The sequence below is a fragment of the Myxine glutinosa genome, chromosome 1 (assembly GCF_964187855.1).
Source record: "Myxine glutinosa chromosome 1, kmMyxGlut1.1, whole genome shotgun sequence".
NCBI lineage: Eukaryota > Metazoa > Chordata > Myxini > Myxiniformes > Myxinidae > Myxine > Myxine glutinosa.
Genome location: NC_136261.1, coordinates 153,362,341 through 153,374,128, shown reverse-complemented (window position 1 = coordinate 153,374,128; position 11,788 = coordinate 153,362,341). Strand labels below are relative to the sequence as shown.

The following is an 11,788-nucleotide window of genomic DNA, read 5'->3' as shown; positions in this document are numbered from 1 at the left end:
ATTTTTTAATGATAATTATGACGTCATAGGTCACGTGGTTCGGCCACCTTGGAAAAACCGAAAAAAAATTGCATGGCTGTATCTCCGAAATCACTGAATAGAAAAAATTGAGACATGGCTCATTGTAAAGAACTCTTCACGTGGAATAACATGTGTTAATGATGATGTCATAGGTGCCTCCAATCCCTCCATTATGACGTCATAATTTGATAAGTACAAAACTTAATCCGATCAAGGTGAAATTTCTTGAGCATCATCTAGGGATAAATTGGTGGAGAAAAACAAGTGATGATGTAATCGGTCACGTGGTTCGGCAATTATATTTTTTTTAATACAAAAGCCTTAAAAACCACTGAAAACACATCCTGGCGAGGGTCTGCAATCTCTGATTGCTCTTTCTAGTTTTTTCTATTTTTGGTGGGTGCCGAAAACACTTCCATACACCCACTAAGGAATGGGGTCAGGGATCATTTAGTATTACCTTTCACATAACCTCTGGCTCAGGCACTATAGAGCAATTTTTTTAAAATCAAACTTTTCCTTTTCATAATTTTCAAAGATTTTTTTTGACTAAAACACTCTGGGGACTCCCGACACTCACCTCTGAAATGTTGGACGTCGATCCGTTCAGCCATCTCTGAGAAAAATGGCAACACAGACACAGACAAACAGCTCTCTTATAATATAGATGTGATTTGAACCTCAGCTCCTCACAATAATGAGGCACATGTTCAGATGAAAACACAAAACAACCCAATTAAAAAGATGATATGCACAGGCAGTTTGTCACCTGTCAAGAGGTATCCATATCACCAAAAATGAAACATCGGAAAATGCAATATATGAGATTTCATAATTGTGTTTCCATTTTGGCTGACTCAGCCACAATCATTAAGAAACATGTTCTGTGTTTATGAGGTCATGATCATCATACATATACAGCACCTGGCTGTTGGTTTGCATCATTTCTGGAGGTGCTGATGTAGTCCATTGCCATTCCTTGCAAAAAAATGTTCTGTGTAATTATTTGTATTATTCTTTACCTGTATGTTTTATGTCTTTACCTGTCTTTACCTGTATGCACCTGTCAATAGGTAATTCGGAAAAACTTGTGTGTAGTTAATCGTTTTCTGGGTCGTACCTCGTGCGCGGCCTGGTAACTTGGGGCTTCCCTCCCCCCGTCGGTGTTTTGTCGATTTGGGTTCTTTCCTTTGGGTTCTTGTCTTTGTCAAATTTCCACTGGTTATTTTGCTGTGTACGTGTTATTGTGTGTTTCTGGTTGGTATTGGTTTGTAATTCGTACAAACTTGTATGTAGTTAATCGTTTTCTGGGTCGTACCTCCTGCGCGGCCTGGTAACTTGGGGCGTCCCTCCCCCCGTCGGTGTTTTGTTGATTTGGGTTCTTTCCTTCGCTGTATTGCTTGTTTCTTTTATTTTATTTTCTCCCCCTCACCTCACCTCCCTAGACAAATAATTCTATATTGATTCTTTCTCTCCTCCCGGACACGTGCTTGTTCGCTCTCCTCCTCGTCTCGACTTGTGCCCCGCCCCCTGTATCTCGTTTTCTTCCGCCTCTGCTCCTTCTTTCTCAAATCCACGTTCTCGCTTGGAGACTTTTCCCAGATTGTTTTTCATGGTTTTCATGGTTCTGTTTGGATATTGTTGGAATATGTTTAAACCGCAGCCGTGATGCTGACGCCCCCCCCCCCCCCCGAATTGCCATGTTTTAAACGTTTCCCAGTGTGTACCCTGGTCAGAATAGGTACACCGTATCCCTGCGTGTCGTAAGAGACGACTAAGAGGGTTGGCGTCAGGAAGGGCATCCGGCCATAAAAACATTGCCTCAAAAAGAGAACCATGACAATTACAACTACATATGGGCAGGGTGCAGCCCAAAGTGGAGATCGGTTTCTGAGGTTTGGGACATGGAATGTAGGGACAATGACAGGGAGATCAGGAGAAGTGGTGGAAGTATTGGTCAGAAGAAGAGTGGACATATGTTGTGTGCAAGAGACGAGATGGAAGGGAAGTGGTGTGAGAATGGTGAAGGGTAGGCAGGGACAGAAATACAAGTTTGTGTGTCAAGGGTGCCCAGACGGCGTGAATGGTGTTGGTGTCCTGTTTTCTGAGGAGTTTGTAGACAGTGTGGTGAGTGTGACTAGAGTGAGTGATAGGTTGATGATGGTGAAAATGACGATTGGAAAGCTCTTGGTGAACGTCATCTCGGGATATGCTCCGCAGGTTGGTCGAAGCGATGAAGAGAAGGACAAGTTCTGGTGTGCGATAGAGAAGCTGATGGAAAACGTGAAAGATGAGGAAGTTGTTGTGGTGGGAGGAGACCTGAATGGACATGTGGGAAGGAGTATGGATGGTTTTGAGGGAGTTCATGGGGGTTATGGATATGGTGTGAGAAATGGAGAAGGTGAAAGGATTTTGGAGTTTGCTGATGGAGCTGATTTGTTGATTTGTAATACTCAGTTCCAGAAAGAGGATAATAAGCTTGTTACATACACGTCAGGTGGGTCGATGACAACCGTTGACTACCTGATGGTGCGTAGGCGAGATAGGGGGCACCTCCGGGACACAAAGGTGATCCCGGGGGAGGAGGCTGTTTCACAGCACCACTTGGTTGTCTGCGACATAAGGGTGAAAGGTGCGAGGAGAGCTCGGCGGGTGAAGTACCAACCAAGAATGAAGGTGTGGAGGTTGAAAGAGGTGACAGTAAGGGAGGCATTAAAAGAGAGGCTGAGTAGGGTAGAGGATGATGTGGTTGAGCTTGAAAGTGGTTGGATTTCAATGAAAGCTAGTCTGTTGGGAGCCGTTGGTGAGGGATGTGGATGGACAAAAGGACCACCGAGGCACTCGGAAACATGGTGGTGGGATGATGAAGTTGGAAAGAGGATTGACGAGAAGAGGAAGAAGTTCAAGGAGTGGCAGAAGGCGAAGGGTACGGGAGCAGAAACAGCAGAGCATGAAAGTTATAAGGCAGCCAGGAAGGCTGCAAAGAAAGAGGTAGCAAAGGCGCAGGAGGCATGTAGGAAAATGTTCGGAGAACGCTTGGATTCGGAAGAGGGTCAGAAAGCAGTATTCAGGATTGCAAAGCACATAGCGAAAGAGAGGTGTGATGTGATGGGGGTGAGTTGCTTGAAGGATGAAGTGGGACAAATCGTTGTCGACCCAGATGGAATTAAAGGAAGATGGAAAAGATGTATGGAAATGCTGTTGAATACAGAGAATGAATGGGATGGCAACATAGAGAGTAACCCAGTTTTAGGACCGGCAGAGAAGATAACTGAGAAGGAAGTTGAGGAAGCGATAAAAGCAATGAAGTGTGGAAAAGCGGGAGGGCCGACGGGAGTTGTGGGAGATATGTTCAAGGCAGCAGGAAGTTGGGGTGTGAAGAGAATGACAGAGATCTGTAATCTGGTGGTGAAAGTAGGCCGCATTCCAGTGGATTGGGAACTGAGTACCCTCGTCCCTCTATACAAGGGGAAAGGTGACCCTCTGGAGTGTGGCTCGTACCGAGCGATAAAGTTATTGGAGCATGGAATGAAGGTATTGGAAAGGGTGTTGGAGAGGAGGATAAGGAAGAAAGTGAATATCGACGAAATGCAGTTTGGATTTATGCCAGGAAGAGGAACGACAGATGCGCTTTTCATTGTGAGGCAGTTGCAGGAGAAGTACATGGAGAAGAGGAAGAAGTTGTTTTTTGGGTTTGCTGATCTGGAGAAAGCATTCGATAGGGTTCCACGCAAAGTATTGACATGGGCATTGAGGAAGTTAGGAGTGGAGGAATGGTTGATCAGAGTAGTGATGGCAATGTACAAAAGAGCGCGCACAGCTGTAAGGACGAAGGACGGGAACAGTGGTGAGTTTGAGGTGAAGGTGGGAGTGCATCAGGGGTCAGTACTAAGTCCACTACTATTTGTAGCTGTGATGGAGGTGCTGGCTCAGAACGTAAAGGAGGGTTTACCGTGGGAGTTGTTGTATGCAGATGATCTGGTGTTGATTGCGGAAAGTATGGATGGACTGAAGGAAAAGATGAACAAGTGGAAGGAATGTATGGAGACAAAAGGTCTGATGGTGAATATCGGAAAGACGAAGGTGATGGCAAGTGGTAAAGCATGTGGTGAGGTGGAAAGAACTGGGAAGTGGCCGTGTGCTGTGTGCAGGAAGGGTGTCGGAGTGAACTCCATTCAATGTACAATGTGCGCTGAGTGGGTTCATCAAAAATGTAGTGGTCTGAGAGGGTCATTTACCAGTGTGGCAGCTACATTCAAATGTAAGGTGTGCACTGAGGGAGCTGCAGATGGAGGAAATGTTGAGTTGGATCTTGGAGACGGCATGAAGCTGGAAGGTGTGAAAACATGTTGCTACCTCGGAGACATGCTGAATGGAGAAGGTAGATCAGACTCGGCAACGGTTGCTCGAGTGAGATGTGCATGGAAGAAGTTTCGGGAACTGAGTGGCGTGCTGATGACGAGGAGAGTGTCGCTGAAGCTGAAGGGAAAGGTGTATGCTGCATGTGTGAGAAGTGTTATGATTTATGGGAGCGAGACATGGGTAATGAACGTAGAGCAGCAACGAAGGCTGGAAAGGGTGGAAATGCGAATGGTTCGATGGATGTGCAGAGTATCGTTGAGAGAGAGGAAGACAAATGATGAATTGCGAAAGATGATGGGAATATTGCCTGTGATTGATGCTGTGAAGAGGAACAGGTTGAGATGGTTTGGTCACGTGTTGAGGAAGGATGAAATTGACTGGTTGAGAAGAGTGATGGAAATTAATGTAGAAGGAAGTAGAGGACGGGGAAGACCGAGAAAGACTTGGCTAAAGATGGTGGAAGAAGAAATGCGGGCAAGGGGGTTAACAAGGAGAGATGCAGAAAATAGGGCAAAATGGAGAAGATTGTCATGGGGACCGCAAGGCTAACCCCCGCTCTAGCAGGGAAAATGGCCTTAAAATGCATGTATTCTTTACCTGTAGAACTATTGAGCTCCACAGAATTTCTACAGAACATTTTTTGCAGCGTTAATGCAGAACCCTTGTAGAATAGCATAAGTAATTTAGAATTAGTGTGCCATTATTAGGCCAGGGTGCCAGCATGCAATGGTGTGCTATTTCCATTAGGTACAATGGCATATCTAGCAGTGAATGGTAGCATACACTTCCCTTATCTATGAGCCCAGGAGCCAGGGGTCATTTATTTGCTGGAAATGACCAAGTGTGTGGTTGTTTGTTGTTTTTGGATAAATATATTATCAGATATTCCAAAAACCTATGTCTTAATGTTAAACATAGTTGGGTACAGGTTTTAGGACTCTGGAAGTGTGGGTACCCTGAAATTTGTCATATTGCGACCTTTCATCAGATGTGGGTATGATTAGTATTGAGCATATTTTTTTAAATCGTGACAATTGAACCGAGAACACAAGGACTGAAGCTTGGTTAGCCGGAGTTTTAAAAAATAATGTGTGAGAATGTTTCATTCATTGTGGAGTGTTGGGAAGTGAGTGAAGTTGGTGCAGATGGGAAGAGGTGTGTGTTTGGGGGATTCCTGGAGAGTTGTGTTGATCTTATGACTTTCTGCTTTGCAACCAATGACAATACAAGCTTCCATCGCTGGCACTTCATCTTAATGGAGTTTGTATATATGCAAAGCAAGAATTTTTTGTTTTTTTTTTGGAATCAATTTCAAACTTTTGGTTCCTCATAAGCGAGATGCTAAACACTGATGAGTTTGTTGCTGCTGTACATTAACGCTTGCATGCACACTGATGCCGTAACGCATAGATGTTGCCATGTTGACAAAAAATAACAGAGAAAATGACAAGGTTTGTAAACAGTTCAACATGTTCAAAAATAATAATGCAAAGTAGGAAGTTCACTAAATCTCCAGCTTTCATCCTTTTTGTCCTTTTTAAGATAAATCTAACAGTAAACTAGACTAGGTGGCGTAATGGTTAGAGTGGGAGGTTAGTGAATTGGCTGTTGGTTTGCATGATTGTGTTTCCATTTTGCATAATTGTGTTTATGCAAAATGCATAATTGTGTTTCTATTCAGTGTGCAGTTACACTGAGTCTGGGTGGTCAGAGGTTCAAACCCCGTCCAAATCATACTAAAGTATGATCATACCGTTACCATCCTTGCTTGATGCTCAGCATTTAAAATAATGGAGCACGGATAAACAACACTGGAAAGGCATTGGCAAACCACCCAGTGTAACATTTGCCAAGAAACTACTTAGGCAGCACCAGCGCAGCTCTACAAAGAGTATGGTACATAAGCATAAGTACATGTCCCCAGTGACGGGAAAAGTTTAAGTTAATTTATCAATTAAAAATATTTCAGGGACTTTAAAAATGTTAATTATGTTGTATTCTTGGTGTCACTCAAAACTAAAGCTCCGAACTACTTATAGCACCCACCGCAAAATTGTGGTGCAACATCGGTGGGTGGTGGAGGTTTGATTTGTCTCTGCAAAATAAAATTTGGCATCAACATTATTCATGCCTGTTCTCCGGTCATTTCATAAGTGAATGTTGAGTTTTGCCTATGTGCACAGCTTTTCAAACACAGCGTGGGAAGAGGCCACCGTAACCGGGAGACAGATGAACGCACAGGCAGACACCATGGTTTGCAATATATATATATATTAAAATATTTTATATATATATATATACATATAAAGTTGATTATTGTTAATAGCTGATGAGTTTGCTGTGACTACACCTTGGATGTGGTTGAGCTTGAAAGTGGTTGGATGTCAATGAAAGAAAGTCTGTTGGGAGCCGTTGGTGATGTATGTGGATGGACAAAAGGACCACCGAGGCACTCGGAAACATGGTGGTGGGATGATGAAGTTGGAAAGAAGATTGACAAGAAGAGGAAGAAGTTCAAGGAATGGCAGAAGGCGAAGGGTATGGGGGCAGAAAAGGAAGAGCATGAAAGTTAGAAGGCTGCAAAGAAAGAGGTAGCAAAGGCGCAGGAGGCATGTCGGAAAATGTTCGGAGAACGCTTGGATTTGGAAGAGGGTCAGAGTGCGGTATTCAGGATGGCAAAGCAGATAGCGAAAGAGAGGTGTGATGTGATTGGGGGTGAGTTACTTGAAGGATGAAGTGGGACAAATCGTTGTGGACCCAGATGGAATTAAAGGAAGATGGAAGAGATATATGGAAATACTGTTGAATGCAGAGAATGAATGGGATGGCAACATAGAGAGTAACCCAGTTTTAGGACCGGCAGAGAAGATAACTGAGAAGGAAGTTGAGGAAGCGATTAAAGCAATGAAAAGTAGAAAAGCGGGAGGGCCGACGGGAGTTGTGGGAGATATGTTGAAGGCAGCGGGGAGTTGGGGTGTGAAGAGAATGACAGAGATCTGCAATCTGGTGGTGAAAGAAGGCCGCATTCCAGTGGCTTGGGAACTGAGTACCCTCGTCCCTCTATACAAGGGGAAAGGTGACCCTCTGGACTGTGGCTCGTATCGAGTGATAAGGTTATTGGAGCATGGAATGAAGGTATTGGAAAGGGTGTTGGAGAGGAGGATAAGGAAGAAAGTGAAGATTGACGAAATGCAGTTTGGATTTATGCCAGGAAGAGGAACGACAGACGCGCTTTTTATTGTGAGGCAGTTGCAGGAGAAGTACATGGAGAAGAGGAAGAAGTTGTTTCTTGGGTTTGTTGATCTGGAGAAAGCATTCGATAGGGTTCCACGTGAAGTAGTGACATGGGCATTGAGGAAGTTAGGAGTGGAGGAATGGTTGATCAGAGTAGTGATGGCAATGTACAAAAGAGCGCGCACAGCTGTAAGGACGAAGGAGGGGACCAGTGGTGAGTTTGAGGTGAAGGTGGGAGTGCATCAGGGGTCGTTACTAAGTCCACTACTATTTGTAGCTGTGATGGAGGTGCTGGCTCGGAACGTAAAGGAGGGTTTACCGTGGGAGTTGTTGTATGCAGATGATCTGGTGTTGATTGCAGAAAGTATGAATGGACTGAAGGAGAAGATGAACAAGTGGAAGGAATGTATGGAGACGAAAGGTCTGAAGGTGAATATCAGAAAAACAAAGGTGATGGCAAGTGATAAAGCATGTGATGAGGTGGAAAGAACTGGGAAGTGGCCATGTGCTATGTGCAGGAAGGGTGTCGGAGTGAACTAAATTCAATGTACAATGTGCGCTGAGTGGGTTCATCAAAAATGTAGTGGTTTGAGAGGGTCATTAACCAGTGTGGCAGCTACATTCAAGTGTAAGGTGTGCACTGAGGGAGCTGCAGATGGAGGAAATGTTGAGTTGGATCTTGGAGACGGCGTGAAGCTGGAAGGTGTGAAAACATTTTGTTACCTAGGAGACATGCTGAATGGAGAAGGTGGATCAGACTCGGAAACGGTTGCTAGAGTGAGATGTGCATGGAAGAAGTTTCGGGAACTGAGTGGCATGCTGACGAGGAGGGGAGTGTCGTTGAAGCTGAAGGGAAAGGTGTATGCTGCATGTGTGAGAAGTGTTATGATTTATGGGGGCGAGACATGGGTAATGAACGTAGAGCAGCAACGAAGGGTGGAAATGCGAATGGTTCCGTGGATGTGTGGAGTATCGTTGAGAGAGAGGAAGCCAAATGATGAATTGCGAAAGATGATGGGAATAGAGCCTGTGATGGATGCTGTGAAGAGAAACAGTTTGAGATGGTTTGGTCGTATGTTGAGGAAGGATGAAAGTGACTGGTTGAGAAGAGTGATGGAAATGAATGTGGAAGGAAGTAGAGGACGGGGAAGACCGAGAAAAACTTGGCTAAAGATGGTCGAAGAAGAAATGCGGGCCAGGGGGTTAACAAGGGGAGATGCAGAAAATAGGGCAAAATGGAGAACATTGTCATGGGGACCGCAAGGCTAACCCCCGCTCTTGCAGGGAAAATGGCCTTTTAAAATGCCAACAACACACCACGTCACCACAGCATGCCTAGTGAACATGTAGAGTAGGCATGGGAGACCTCTGGCCCACATAGTGATATTTTGATTTGTATTTTATACTGTTGTCACTTCACCCAAACAAATTAAGGATGGCAACAAGTAGTCCTACCCCCACCCCCCCCCCCCCCTAACTCCCCCAAACCCCTCAAAATGGACACTCATCAAGAGGCATCAGTCTCTGAAGTCGCATTAGGTACGTTACTTTAAAATTATTAGTTTTTTTTTTTTTTTTTTTTTTTTTTTTTTTTTTTATACAAGATCGAGGCTCGTGAAAGAGCGAACATTAATCACACAGAAAGACAAACAGACACATAAAACAAATAACATCGGGAGCGGTAGACAAGATGGGGAGAGAGGGGGAAGGACACAAACACAACATTTGAGAGCAGGGACCGAGAGACATGGAGACATCGAGAGATCTGTGGGAGGGAGAGGGCTTTGGGGGGGAGGCATGTGAAGGGGGGGGGGGGGGTGGGAGAGGTATAAACATATGGACACTGCCAGGATTTCCAGGAAAGAAGTTGGAATTTCAAACAAGGTGGATCTGGGGTGAATTAGTGGGGGTAGAAAAGATCAAGGTTTTGGATGGGGGAAGATAAGAGATGGTGGTGAACAGCTGTTTTAAAGACCTGGAGGGAGGAGAGGGATTGAAGGGAGTGTGGGAGTTTGTTCCAGAGGCGGGAGAAAAGAGGAATGAAAGAGTGAAGGTGAGCAGAGAGCCGAGATTTCGGCAGTTTAACCATCAGAGGGTTGCTGGCAGATCTTGTGCGACCTGTAGGAATATTTGGGGGACAGAGCACAGAGAGAGCTGGGGGAGCAAGGCCGGAGAGGAGTCGGTAGAAGACAGAAAGACCACCTACCTGCCTGCGGTGAGTGAGTGAAAGGCCCTCAGAGATAGCTTCATCGCGGGAGATTCCAATGATTTTGAAAGCTTTGGATTCAACAGCGTGAAGCCGAGCCAGGTGTGAGGCAGGAGCACCAGCCCATAGGGGAGAACAGTATTCCATTGAGCTGCGGATGAAAGCCTTGTATGTGGTGAGGAGCTCAGGTGTGCTCATTCAGGTGTGCCAAGGAAAGACTTCGCACGACGGAGGATGCCCAGTCGGCGACTGGCTTTGGAGGCCAGCTTGGAAATGTGGTTTTCCCAAGAAAGATCATGGCAGACAGATAGTGAGACCCAAAAGCTTGAGCGACAGAACTTCTTGGAGAGGATTGTTGAGAAAGTAGATGGGAGGGTTGTCCAGTCGATCTTTTCGGAGAGACATAGTAAGAGAGTGAGATTTGTCAGGATTGAAAGACATGTTCCACTTGTTTGACCAGTCTGTGATTTTGTCCAGGTCTTCAGAGAGTGAGGAGGCTGCAGACTGCCGATCTGAGGGAAGAGGAATGGAGCGGCAGAGAGTGGAGTCATCAGCAAAGAGATAGAGAGGATTTTCCAGAGAGTCGGAGAGATCTTTGATGAAGACCAGAAAAAGCACAGGGCCCAGCACACTTCCTTGGGGAACTCCAGCCTGAACAGGAAGGGGAGATGAGAGAAATCCATTCAGGGCCACACGTTGACTACGACCAGAGAGGAAGTCGCAAGCCATGCATGGAGATTTCCATGGATACCATAGGAGGAGAGTTTGGTGAGCAGAGCTGGGTGCCAGACCGTATCAAAGGTCCGTGATATGTCAAGGGAGACAGCTCTGATTTCCTGTTTGGCATTGAGGACCTCCATCCATTGTTGAGACAGCAGAAGCAGCATGTCCAGAGTTGAGTGACCTGGTCTGAAACCAAATTGATGATCAGATATCAAGCCATTGGAGAAGAGGAAAGATTTCATATCCGAAGCAATGATGGATTCCATGACTTTGCTGATAATTGGGAGCAGGCTGATTGGTCTGTAGTTGCAAGGATCTGTTTTTGCACCTTTTTTGTGTAAAGCGGTAATGTTAGCTGATTTCCAGGATGCTGGCAGATGACCTTGAGCAAAAGATAGGGTGAAAAGAACAGAGAGAGGGTGAGATAGAGCGGCAGAGCAGGATTTTAGGACCCGTGGGCTGATGCCGTCTGGTCCAGTTGCAGAATCAGAGTCGAGGTTTGACAAAAACTCCTCCACCTTGTCAGGAGAGAAGGACACAGAGTCCAGGAGCAGTTGGGTTCGACTGGGAAAGGTGGGAACAGAGAGAGATGGGTTTGGGACTAAGGATTTTGAGGCGAACACAGAGTTGAGGCATTCGGCTTTGTCACGTGCGATGTCAACTGTGTGGCCATTTGAGGTAAGGGAGGGGATGGAGGGGGAACAAACACCAGAAACGGATTTGACCAGACGCCACCAGGATTTGGAGGAAGGAGACAGGTTTGAGAGTTCATTCTTGAGTGAGGAGAGATAGTGCTTCCTGGCACTCCTGAGGGTAGACACACACTTGTTCCGAGCTTGGTGGAAGGAACTGAGATTGCCTTCAGTTGGATTAGCCTTCCAAGAGGCAAAGGCAAGTTGTTTCAGGGCAACTGCCTCACCACAAGATTCAGTGTACCTTGGACGGGAGGAAGGGTAAGACAACTGAAGGCGAGATGGGATAAATCTGTGCATGAGAGAGATCAGTTTGCTTTGGAAGAATTCCCAGGAAGAATTGATGTCAGAGGCAGTGGAGATGGGAGACCAAACCAGACGATTGATGGCTGCTTGAAGACCGTCCCAGTCGGCCTGAGTGAAATGCCAGACTCGTCGACGCTGAGGAGGCTCTCTGAGAATGGCCAGAGAGATGTCCACTTTGACAAGCACATGATCAGAAGAACCGATTGGAGCAGAAGAAGAGCAGCAGACATTAGCAGGGAAGTTT

General features: G+C 45.7%; 1 protein-coding gene across 5 annotated transcripts in view; it reads left to right on the top strand.

The window, feature by feature from the left end:
• Window positions 1–11,788, top strand: part of LOC137429957 (uncharacterized) — a 47,171-nt gene that overhangs the window by 22,936 nt on the left and 12,447 nt on the right. The gene's annotated exons all lie outside the window — the stretch shown is intronic.